This window comes from Salvelinus fontinalis, chromosome 9 (assembly GCF_029448725.1).
Source record: "Salvelinus fontinalis isolate EN_2023a chromosome 9, ASM2944872v1, whole genome shotgun sequence".
Taxonomy (NCBI): Eukaryota; Metazoa; Chordata; class Actinopteri; order Salmoniformes; family Salmonidae; genus Salvelinus; species Salvelinus fontinalis.
In genome coordinates this window covers 8,728,704-8,741,194 of record NC_074673.1, presented here as the reverse complement: position 1 = coordinate 8,741,194, position 12,491 = coordinate 8,728,704, and positions in this window count along the sequence as shown.

Genomic DNA, 12,491 nt, shown 5'->3' with positions numbered 1-12,491 from the left:
TAGACAGCATCGCTCCCTCATCCGGCGGTCTCTCTCACCCTGGGAGATGCGTCCAACCTGCATGGGTTCTGGTGGAGCCAGCGAGGATAAAGATGGAGACTCGGCGCTGGAACCGATAGGAGCTAGGGTGAGAGGTCTACGGTTGAGTTCTCTCTCTCAGACGCTGGTCTATGCGCGAAGCCAACTTGATAAGGGACTCGAGGTTGTCCGGTGGTTCCCGAGTGGCCAGTTCATCTTGGATGGTGTCAGAAAGACCCTTCAAAAAACACACTGTGAGCGCCTCGTCGTTCCAGCCACTTGCTGCTGCCACAGTGCGGAACTGGATGGCATAGTCCATCACGCTGCGCCGACCTTGGCGGAGAGTCAGGAGCTGTTTGGCTGAGTCAGGGCCGTTGGTAGGACCTTGAAACACTCGCTTGAATTCTTCAGCAAAGGTAGAGTAGCTGGCACAGCAGGGACTTTGGGCATCCCACACAGCAGTAGCCCAGGCTAGGGCTTTTTCCGACAGCAGGGTGATGATATATGCTATCTTGGACCGGTCGGTGGGAAACGACGATGGTTGTAGCTCAAAGGAGAGAGAACATTGGGTGAAAAAACCCTTACAAACACTCCGATCACCTGAGAACCGTTGGGGAGGCGGCAGACGAGGTTCAGCCAGGGAGTTAACTGCCAGGGGCACTTGAATCTGATGAACTGGAGCAGAAGCGGTTGCCGGGGAAAGTCGATCAGAAATATGCTTTATGGAAGTCAGCATCTCTGACAGAAGTTGAGAATGTCTAGCCATTAAGGCCTCTTGCTGAACCAGAGCAGCTTCGTGGCGTTGGACAGTCCCCTCGTGGTGGGACAGGATGGAACAAAAATCCTGGGTACTGGCTGCCTCTGGGTTCATTATAATGGCTCAGTGTTTCTGTCAGGACCCGGTGCGAGAAACAGTCACTAATAATCGTCAGAACCCAGAAGATGAGGCAGACACAGCAGTACTAGAGATGGTGGTTTAATTAAAGAACAAAATCTTCAGGCAAAAAATCTAAATCCACAATGTCCAAACATAAAGCCAAGAAGCACAAAATGGATATCCTCCAAAATACAAAGCAACTCCACAAAGTGGTAAAAACAGCAGGGAAAAACAAACCTCAAAACACTACTCAAAAATACACAAGAACTAAACCAGAGAACCTCTGGAAAATCCAATAGGAGAATCATATGTTCAGAACAAGGCTTGGGCTGGGGCTGGGTGCTAACATACAAACACTGAGCAAGGAACTGAGGAACACACAGGGTTTAAATACTAACAAGGGAACGACACACAGGTGCAAACAATAATTAGAGCAAGGAAAAACAAAAGGTACAAAAAAGGTGCAATGGGGACATCTAGTGACCAAAACCTGACAAATTCCAAACCTTTCTGCCAATAACAGCTAGATTTTAGACCAATCCCAGACAGTCCAAGCCAAATTCTTGCTAGAGAAATTGCTCTTTGCGAAGAAGCTTTTTTGTTTATTTTTGACCATTTTAATTGAAAACAACCACAGTAAGGTACTTAATTATTACAGAGAAATTATTTGATATTGAGATAAAAACGTCCGCATTGGATTTTTAATAAAATACTTTTTCTGCTAAACACTTTTTCTGCTACAAAGATCCCTTTGTACTTATTAAATTATTTGTTTTTAATTCTGGTGCTGAGTTAATGTGTAGAGGCTAATTGTATAGCTAATAAGTTATGTGTTTGTAGATAGACTGAGGTTAATGAAGCTACAGCAAGCAATGTGATAATGACAGGAGTCATTTTGGCTTGTTTTTGCTGTTCTCCAAATAGCATTTTAGCATTCACTAAAACTCAGACCCTGGTTACGGTCCTGCACACACTTGCACACACACACACATATTACACACACACGCACAAACACATACACACACACTGTCCCATCTGACATTAAACACACACACCCCTCGCTCTTCGATGTCGGACTGTATTTCACCTGACAGACAGGGAGGCGATGTTCATCCTTGTACAGCCTACTGGAGTCCGAGAGAGTTCCTCTCTCAAGTTATCATGTTGGGGTGAGTGAGTCTCTGAACTTACAATGGCTGGCCCCAAGTCGTTATACTTTTTTATAGCTTTATGCTATTTGCCTCATGACTCATGTGTGCTTTGTTAACTATGAACTTGCTTGTTTACCCAACCGTGGGACAGACTGTTTGTTCCCACACTCAGGAATCTGACTCTCTATTGGTTACACAGACTTTTGGCCTCCCATCCTATTCTAACCACCTCTCGCCGGCTTTGTATTCATGTTACCTGATGAAATTGCTGTACAATATGATCTTGTTGCCATCTGGTGCACATTCAAATGTCATAAAAAATCAACACTGTTTCTAGCCCCAATTCTGACTTGTGCTCTTGTAACCGATGTGAAATGGCTAGCTAGTGTAATAAATACCATTTAAAATAACACAAGCATATTGCTATTACGTTGTTATAACTAACTTCTTTCAAAACAGGGTTTCTCACAAACTCATAAGCAGATACTGAGACCCACACACACCCAAGGACAGAGGGCTGGCACAGACCTTTCATAAACACTGATAAGGCAGGAAAGGCCTTGATCAAAAGGGTGCTTGGGTCTGCATTTCACGAGATACTGAGACACACACACACCCAAGGACAGAGGGCTGACGTAAACCTTTCATAAACACTGATTAAGACAGGAACATCTACGCACACACAAAATCTCCTGTTTTAGCTGAACATTTCACAGAGACACACAGATATGTCAAAATAGGAACATCTACGCACACACCTAATCTCCTGTTTTAGCTGAACATTTCTGAAGACAAAGAACTCCACTTAGAGCCAATGGGACAGTGATATTAGCCTGAAGTGGACCTCGCCCAACTCATCAGGACCAACCAGAAGACCAGATCTACCAGACTCAACCTACTTTATTACCTGTATAAAATACATTTGCACTTTGTTTCGGGGCTCTGTCTGCAGGTTCCTTACGAGCTGAATGAATGAGTCCGTGCACGCTTGTATCAGATATCTTTACCTCTGAATAAAACTGCTTTTTATTATACGAATATCCACCCTGTCCAGAGTCTCTACTTCGTCTCAGTTCTCCAGTAAACTTGTGATATCAACACTAGTTAGCGGTGGTGCGCGCTAATAGTAGTTGTAGTTGTTCCCCTTGCTCTGCAAGGGCCGCGGCTTTTGTGGAGCGATGGGTAACGATGCTTCGTGGGTGACTGTTGTCTGTGTGCAGAGGGTCCCTGGTTCGCGCCCGGGTCGGGGCGAGGGGACGGACTAAAGTTTAAACTGTTACATTGATGCTGTTGACCCAGATCACTGGTTACTGCGGGAAAGGGGGGTGAATGTAACCGATGTGAAATGGCTTGCTAGTTAGCAGTGGTGCGCGCTAATAGTGTTTCAATCGGTCACGTCACTCGCTCTGAGACCTAGAAGTAGTTGTTCCCCTTGCAGAGGGGCGGCCGCGGCTTTTGTGGAGCGATGGGTAACGATGCTTCGTGGGTGACTGTTGTTGATGTGTGCAGAGGGCCAGTGGTTCGCGCCCGGGTCGGGGCGAGGGGACTACTAAAGTTAAACTGTTACACTCTGATATCGGTTTCACTGATTTCTGCTCTCGTAAAAGCTTGGGTTTTCTGGACGTTATCACTAGAAGCTTATTATCTAAAATGGATCAATTGAAAGTGTGGGTTCACAGCTCCAATCCAGATGTGTTGGTCATTACTGAGATGTGGTTAAGAAAGAGAGTTTTAAACAATGATGTTAACCTTTCTGGTTATATCCTTTTTCGGCAAGACAGATCTTCCAAAGGTGGTAGAGTGGCAGTCTTTAACAAGGATCACCTTCAGTGCTCAGTTGTCTCCACCAAGTCTGTCCCCAAACAATTTGATTTGCTGGTTTTAAGCATTACATTTTCAAATAGCTCTTTGTTGACTGTTGCTATCGTCCTCCATCAGCACCGGTCTGTACCCTAAGCTCTCTCCTGGCCCTTTACACGCTAAGTCTTAATTTGTCCTGCTAGGTGACCTAAACTGGGACATGCTTAAACATCCTGACCAAGTCCTAAAGCAATGGGACTCCCTAAATCTTTCTCAGATTATTACTGATCCCTCAAGGATCCCACAAGATCCCACCCAGAAAAGGCTACTCTCCTTGATGTTATCCTCACCAATAATCCTGATCGGTATCAGTCTGCTGTTTTCTGTAATGACCTTAGTGATCACTGTTTTACAGCCTGTGTTCGTACTGGTTGCTCAGTGAAACATTCTGTCCTGATTTGTCATAGACGCTTGCTAAAAAACTTTAATGAACAAGCCTTCCTTCATGAACTGGCATAGAATCAGCTTGATCCCCTCTGTCGAAGACACTTGGACCTTCTTTTTTTATATTTTCAGTGATATTGTTAACAAACACGCCCCCATAAGGAAAATTAGAATTAAAAACAGGTTCAGCCCCTGGTTCGACCGTGATCTGGCAGTTACTCCACCTCAAGAATTCCATTTGGCGAAAGGCTCAGTACGCATACTCAGGGTGACTGGCTCTCGTTCAGGCAAATGAGAAATAAGTGCACTCAGGCCATCCGGAAGGCCAAAGTTAGTTACTTTAAGGAACAGTTCTCTCTCTGTGGGTCTAACCCAAAGAAGTTCCGGAAAAACGGTTACAGACCTAGAGAAATAAACCCTCCTCACAGCTGCCCCATGTCCCTTAATGTTGATGTGGTGTTACTGACAAGGAGCACATGGCTGAGCTCTTCCATCTCCACTTCATTAAATCCTATTTGACTCAGCGAATGCCTCATTGCCTGTCTTTCATTTCCTCATCTCCCACCCCTTATAATGCGACTAGCCCCGATGCTCCTCCCTCTTTCCCCCCTGCCCCGCTACAAAGTTTCTCCCTGCAGGCGGTCACTGAGTCCGAGGTACTAAAGGAGCTCCTTAAACTTGACCCCCCCCCCCAAAAAAACGTCTGGGTCAGATGGTTTGGATCCTTTCTTCTTTAAGGTTGCAGTCCCTATCGTCGCCAAGCCTATCTCTGACCTTTTTAACCTGTCTCTCCTCTCTGGGGAGGTTCCCATTGCTTGGAAGGCAGCCATGGTTGTTCCTTTATTTAAAGGGGAGATCAAGCTGATCCTAATTGTTATAGGCCTATTTCTATTTTGCCAAGTTTATCAAAAGTGTTGGAAAAACTTGTCAATAATCAACTGGCCGGCTTTCTTGATGTATATAGTATTCCCTCTGGTATGCAATCTGGTTTCCGCTCAGGTTATGGATATGTCACTGCAACCTTAAAGGTCCTAAATTATGTCACAATTGCCTTTGATTCTAAGCGATATTGTGCTGCTATTTTTATTGACTTGGCCAAAGCTTTTGATACGGTAGACCATTCCATTCTTGTGGGCCTGCTAATGAGTATTGGTGTCTCTGAGGGGTCTTTGGCCTGGTTTGCTAACTACCTCTCTCAAAGAGTGTGGTGTACAAAGTCAGAACATCTGCTGTCTCAGCCACTGCCTGTCACCAAGGGAGTACCCCAAGGCTCAATCCTAGGCCCCACTCTCTTCTCAATTTACATCAACAACATAGCTCAGGCAGTAGGAAGCTCTCTCATCCATTTCAAATCAAATCAAGTTTATTTTATATAGCCCTTCGTACATCAGCTAATATCTCGAAGTGCTGTACAGAAACCCAGCCTAAAACCCCAAACAGCAAGCAATGCAGGTGTAGAAGAACGGTGGCTAGGAAAAACTCCCTAGAAAGGCCAAAACCTAGGAAGAAACCTAGAGAGGAACCAGGCTATGAGGGGTGGCCAGTCTTCTGGCTGTGCCGGGTGGAGATTATAACAGAACATGGCCAAGATGTTCAAATGTTCATAAATGACCAGCATGGTCAAATAATAATCAGGAGTAAATGTCAGTTTGCTTTTCATAGCCGATCATTAAGAGTATCTCTACTGCTCCTGCAGTCTCTAGAGAGTTGAAAACAGCAGGTCTGGGACAGGTAGCACGTCCGGTGGACAGGTCAGGGTTCCATAGCCGCAGGCAGAACAGTTGAAACTGGACCAGCAGCAAGGCCAGGTGGACTGGGGACAGCAAGGAGTCATCATGCCCGGTAGTCCTGACGCATGGTCCTAGGGCTCAGGTCCTCCAAGAGAGAGAAAGAAAGAGAGAAGGAGAGAATTAGAGAGAGCATACTTAAATTCACACAGGACACCGGATCTGCATTTATATGCAGATGATAGTCTAATACTCAGTTGGCCCCTCCCCGGATTGAGTGTTAAATGCTCTACAACAAAGCTTTCTTAGTGTCCAACAAGCTTTCTCTGCCCTTAACCTTGTTGTGAACACCTCCAAAACAAATGGAAGAAGAATGTTTGGTAAGAAGAATGCCCCTCTCCCCACCAGTGTGATTACTACCTCTGAGGGTTTAGAGCTTGAGGTAGTCACCTCATACAAGTACTTGGGAGTATGGCTAGATGGTACACTGTCCTTCTCTCAGCACATATCAAAGCTGCAGGCTAAATTTAAATCTAGACTTGGTTTCCTCTACTGTAATTGCTCCTCTTTCACCCCAGATTCTAAACTAACCCTGATTCAGATAACCATCCTACCCATGCTAGATTACGGAGACATAATTTATAGATCGTCAGCTAAGGGTGCTCTTGAGCGGCTAGATGTTCTTTACCATTCGACCATCAGATTTGCCACCAATGCTCCTTATAGGACGACATCACTGCACTCTATACTCCTCTGTAAATTGGTCATCTCTGTATACCCGGCGCAAGACCCACTGGTTGATGCTTATTTATAAAACCCTCTTAGGCCTCACTCCCCCCTATCTGAGATATCTACTGCAGCCCTCATCCTCCACATACAACACTCGTTCTGCCAGTCACATTCTCTTAAAGATCCCCAAAGCACACACTTCCCTGGGTCACTCCACTTTTCAGTTTGCTGGAGCTAGTGACTGGAACGAGCTGCAAAAAACACTCAAACTTAAACTTCATTCAAAGACTCAATCATGGACACTTCCTGACAGTTGTGGCTGCTTCGCGTGATGTATTGTTGTCTCTACCTTCTTGCCTTTGTGCTGTTGTCTGTTCCTAATAATGTTTGTACCATGTTTTGTGTTGCTACCATGTTGTTGTCATGCTGTGTTGGTACCATGCTGTGTTGTCCTCTTAGGTCTCTCTTTATGTAGTGTTGTGGTGTCTCTCTTGTCATGATGTATGTTTTGTCCTATATTTTCATTTTTAATCTCCAGCCCTTGTCCCAGGAGGCCTTTTGGTAGGCCGTCATTGTAAATAAGAATTTGTTCTTAACTGTCTAGTTAAATAAATAAAAATATTTTCTTAAAGGCAGGGTGATAGATGGACGGCCTCACTGAGCTGATCTACACACGAAGGAGATGATGATGATGATGATGTACACATGAAGGAGATGATGATGTATTCATGAAGGAGATGATGATGTACACAAAGGACAGGGCCAGCAGAATCCAAGGAGATCGTTTGACTGAGTGATAACAGGGAAACCTGGGCAGTGGGCAAGTATTCGTAAAACCTCTGAGTGTAGGTGCTGATCTAGGATCAGTTTAACCTTTTTGATCAGAGTAGAGGTGCTTATCTAGGATCAGTTTAACCTTTTTTTATCAGAGTATAGGTGCTTATCTAGGATCAGTTTAACCTTTTTTATCATAGAATAGGTGCTGATCTATGATCATCAAAAAGAAAGGAGGATCAAGGCACTCTTCATATAATGAATTAAAATGCCTTTATTTGTATGACATGTTCAATAGAAACAAAGTTTTAAAAATCCGACGCGTTTCGGCTGCATGGCCTTCGTCAGGGAGTACAAAGAAATAATACAATGTCCTCTTTTGAACAGCTTTTCCAATTAGCCCTAATTAGAAGAGGGAGTGGTTACAAAGTTGATTGGACACACCTAGTAAGCAATACTATACAAATTAAAAAGTGAAATACTGTAGCTATGTTATCATACAAATACAACTCCAAGCTAGAAGTATCAGAACACTTAGAAAGGTAGTTATACCCTTAAATATTACTGGGAGAAGTGTCAAGAATAAGAAAGCAATATATTCCATAGTACACTAGAACACAGCAAACATGAACAACAGTCTAAACATAGCTGAGGGCAATTGAGCAAAATGTCCACTAGATGACAGCAAATGGACCAATCACGACCCTACAGGAAGGGTGAGAAATCCCTATCTTCATTTAAACCAGGGTACTTAGTGGCCTGTAGTTTGTAAATCCATATCTTCATTTAAACTGGGTACTTAGTGGCCTGTAGTTTGTAAATCCCTATCTTCATTTAAACCAGGGTACTTAGTGGCCTGTAGTTTGTAAATCCATATCTTCATTTAAACTGGGTACTTAGTGGCCTGTAGTTTGTAAATCCATATCTCCATTTAAACCAGGGTATTTAGTGGCCTGTAGTTTGTAAATCCATATCTTCATTTAAACCAGGGTATTTAGTGGCCTGTAGTTTGTAAATCCATATCTTCATTTAAACCAGGGTATTTAGTGGCCTGTAGTTTGTAAATCCATATCTTCATTTAAACTGGGTACTTAGTGGCCTGTAGTTTGTAAATCCATATCTTCATTTAAACCAGGGTACTTAGTGGCCTGTAGTTTGTAAATCCCAAAACTTTCCCTTTGGTTTAACTGTTTAAGACGGTCCCCTTTTCTAATAGAGGCCGGAACATGATCAATCCCCATAGCTTGTAGGGAGGGAGGGTTGCCATGGTGTACGGACTTGTAGTGCCTTGCCATGGGGTAGGATCAGTTTAACCTTTTTGATCAGAGTATAGGTGCGGATCTAGGATCAGTTTAACCTTTTTTTTAAATCCAAGTATAGGTGCTGATCTAGGATCAGTTTAACCTTTTTGATCAGAGTAGAGGTGCGGATCTAGGATCAGTTTAACCTTTTTTTAAATCCAAGTATAGGTGCTGATCTAGGATCAGTTTAACCTTTTTTATCAGAGTAGAGGTGCTGATCTAGGATCAGTTTAACTTTTTTTATCAAAGTATAGGTGCTGATCTAGGATCAGTTTAACCTTTTTGATCATGCTGATCTTAGATCAGCACTCCTTCTCTGAGTTTCTTTATGAATGAAGGCCCAGACCTATGGGCCCCACAGATCAGGAAATCGCTAACTTCCCACGACATGCAGTTTATCAAAACACTTCTTGTGACGTATTCCCATGTTGTGGTACGACTACAATACGACAAGCGATATGAAAATGTTTACCAGAGGGCCAACATGTCCTTTCCTAATCTCCATTGTCTAATCTAGATGGGCCTAGCATTGATTGCTTTTCTGAGCCAATTATTCAGGCAGAAATGAATGCAAGAGCTATTCTCCAGGATTACATCATCAAAATTCTTCACATTTCAGCATCCGCTGTTATCCTTTGTCTAATACTGATGAGCCTCTGGTTACTGTAGGCCTACCACACTGTCTCTGAGAGTTCGTAGAATACATAATATGATTATTATTGTAGACAATGCAATGCTGAATAATATCGGATGAAACACTGTCTGAAATGGCACTCTATTCAATATAGTCATAGGGTCTGGTCAAAAGTAGTGCACTATGTAGGGAATAGGGTGTCATTTCGGACATAACCACTCTCTGTCACATGCTGGCATTCTGTAATATTCGTAAGAAAACTGAAAACAGACTAGACATGTTATTTCAAATCTACATGTGTCTTTGTTCTTGGAAAAGATTGGTTCTTCTCTCCTCAACCCTAATCTTTTCTAATGTCCTTCAATTAAAATGAGAAATATGCCCCCCACCCCCACAGTATTAACATGTACTGCGTGTTCTCTCTGTACCTCATTAATCTGACGTGTGTCCTTTTGTTTCATAAACGGCCTTGGGGTATGAATGATTTCATTTTGTAAGGACACTTCTTTCTCTAAAGTCTTCTGCTAGGCTTAAAGTGATGTCATGCAAACGGTTGGTCCTAAATATATTTCTATGTCTATGTGATGATGGCACTGTAATTATATTATGTGATTTTATTAACATAATTCCCTTGACTTTGCCTCATACAGCCAATAGAATGGATCCTGCTTTTTCATAAACAACAATATTATGACCAAATGGGAGTAATGATGAGTGATTTTGGGATTTAAAAAAAAAACTGTTGGCAACAACTCCAACATATTAAATGCAGCACTATTATACAGTATTATAACGTTGGCTGTATGTGGTCCAATCATTGAGAAATTCAATTAACCTTGAATATGTATAAAATGCATGTATTACAAAGCTATAGTAGGCTCACATTTGAATATAAACTCTACATTTGGTTTGAATAACAAATAGGTTTGAATTTGATTACATTGGTATAGGCCATCATCAGAAAGGGTGAGGCAGGCCTGACAGTGTCTTCCAGTCAGGAGATGTTTTGGTGCTGTTCAGAGGGACATCAATTATCTTTGCAGTGTTCACTGTCTCACATATATTGGAATTTATCTCCCAGTATTCACTGTTACTGTAACAGTTTTCCATATTAGCTGGGAACCAATGGAATATTACAATACACAAAGGAATGTCACATTTGTTTCCATCCACTGACCTACATGTACTCCACCACCACAACCACCCTCATTCAACGCTTCTTGCTCATTGTCCAGGGTCAGATAATTACCATTAATTGGATCCTGAGACTGGTTTCAAAGGAAATAAGTATTTTACAGCATACTTTTCATAACTCTACAGTTAGGTATTTTCCCATGCTCTTTTAGAGGTTGCACCTCACAACAGATCTAGGATCAGCATTATTTGTGTTCTATATGACATGTGTACCAATACATAGGTCTACTATCAGCAGTGGCGATTTTAGCATGTAAATCTTGGTGGGGCAAAAAAATATATATATGTGGGAATTAGAGTTGCAAAGGGTCGGAAATTTTCCATGGGAAGTTAAGCCCGGGAATATGGGGAATTTGGCTTAAATTCATCAAAAAAAGTTAGCTTATAACAGTTAACCTTTTTTGTGGGATACACAAAAGTCCCTCTACTTCAATTATAGGTCTTGTGGCATATTTTGGTAAAACTATCCCCAATTCAATGGAATTGCAACCCTCTGCATGCACAGTGCATTCTTCCATCGTGTGCAGTGCACTCTTCCATCACATGTACAGCTGATTCTCAAGATCTTGCACACTACTACACTGTCTGAGCCAAGGACTACATGCTTTCTGGTAAGTTTTCATTACAATACTGGGTGGGGTGAATATATTTTATATGACATACATTATTTGTTGTTAAGTAGTAAATAGTAGTTTACATGAAAGTGTGTTTAAATCAGTTCTAACTGTTTACAATTTCTGCCTGTTAGTTTTTTCTACCATGTGGGTTTTAGCTTGCTTGAGCCTGCTAACTGAGTGGTGTTAATTCACCTGTTTCCATACATGTTTCATTTTAAAACATTTATCTTACAAAGGAGTTATTTAATCTAACTGCTTAACTATTTATCTGTACATGGAATTGTATTTGTTTGTTTTTTTTACCCATTTTTTACAGGAAAATGCCACGGGCACTATCTGATGTTTGGAGACATTTCACTGCAGCTTATGTAGAAGGAAAAGCTGTGTACATTTGCAAATACTGTGCCAAATCATATGTGAAGAATGCAACAAAAATGCAGAATCATCTGGCCAAGTGCATAAAGTTCCCTCAGCACTTACAACAAGCAACAAAAGTCCCTCTACTTCTATTCGAGGTGAAAATTATGAATCAGACATCGATAGCAACAGCTCATGGTCCTCCTGGAATCAGAAGTTTTTTTGACCCTTGTTGCCTCCATCATCCTCCAAATCCCACCAAGATCAGCCACCTCAGAGCACAACTGGTCCTTGTTTGGGAACACACACACCAAAGCACGCAACAGGCTGACCAATACAAGTGCTGAAAAATTGGTGGCCATCCGGGCAAATTTTAAGCTTTTTGAACCAGACAATGAGCCATTCTCAACAAGGTTGGAAAGTGACAATGAAGATGAGGCCTCAGAGTCTGATGTTCAAGAGGTGGTCATTGAGTAGGTCCAGGGAGAAGACGTGGAAGCCTGAGAGGAAGACAACCAAAGCTTTAGTTTCTAGAGTATCATTTTACAGATGTATGTTGAAAACATTTTTGGGAGATGGATCATTGGGGATCATTCAATATTCCCTTTCTTTTGTTGTTCAGTGAAATCATTCCATGTGAAGAGTCAACTCATTTAATTAAAGTTCAATTTGTAACTAAATAGTTTTTTATATCTATTAGAATGATTTAATAATTTGCAATTATTGCAAATACTGTCTTCATATGATATGGTAAATATATCCAATGCAAAAAACATTACATTTAAATGGCATTAATATTAATTTGCATATATTTCTGTTAATTCCCGTTATTTCCCGTATATTCCCGTTAATTCCCACGGAAAGTTTC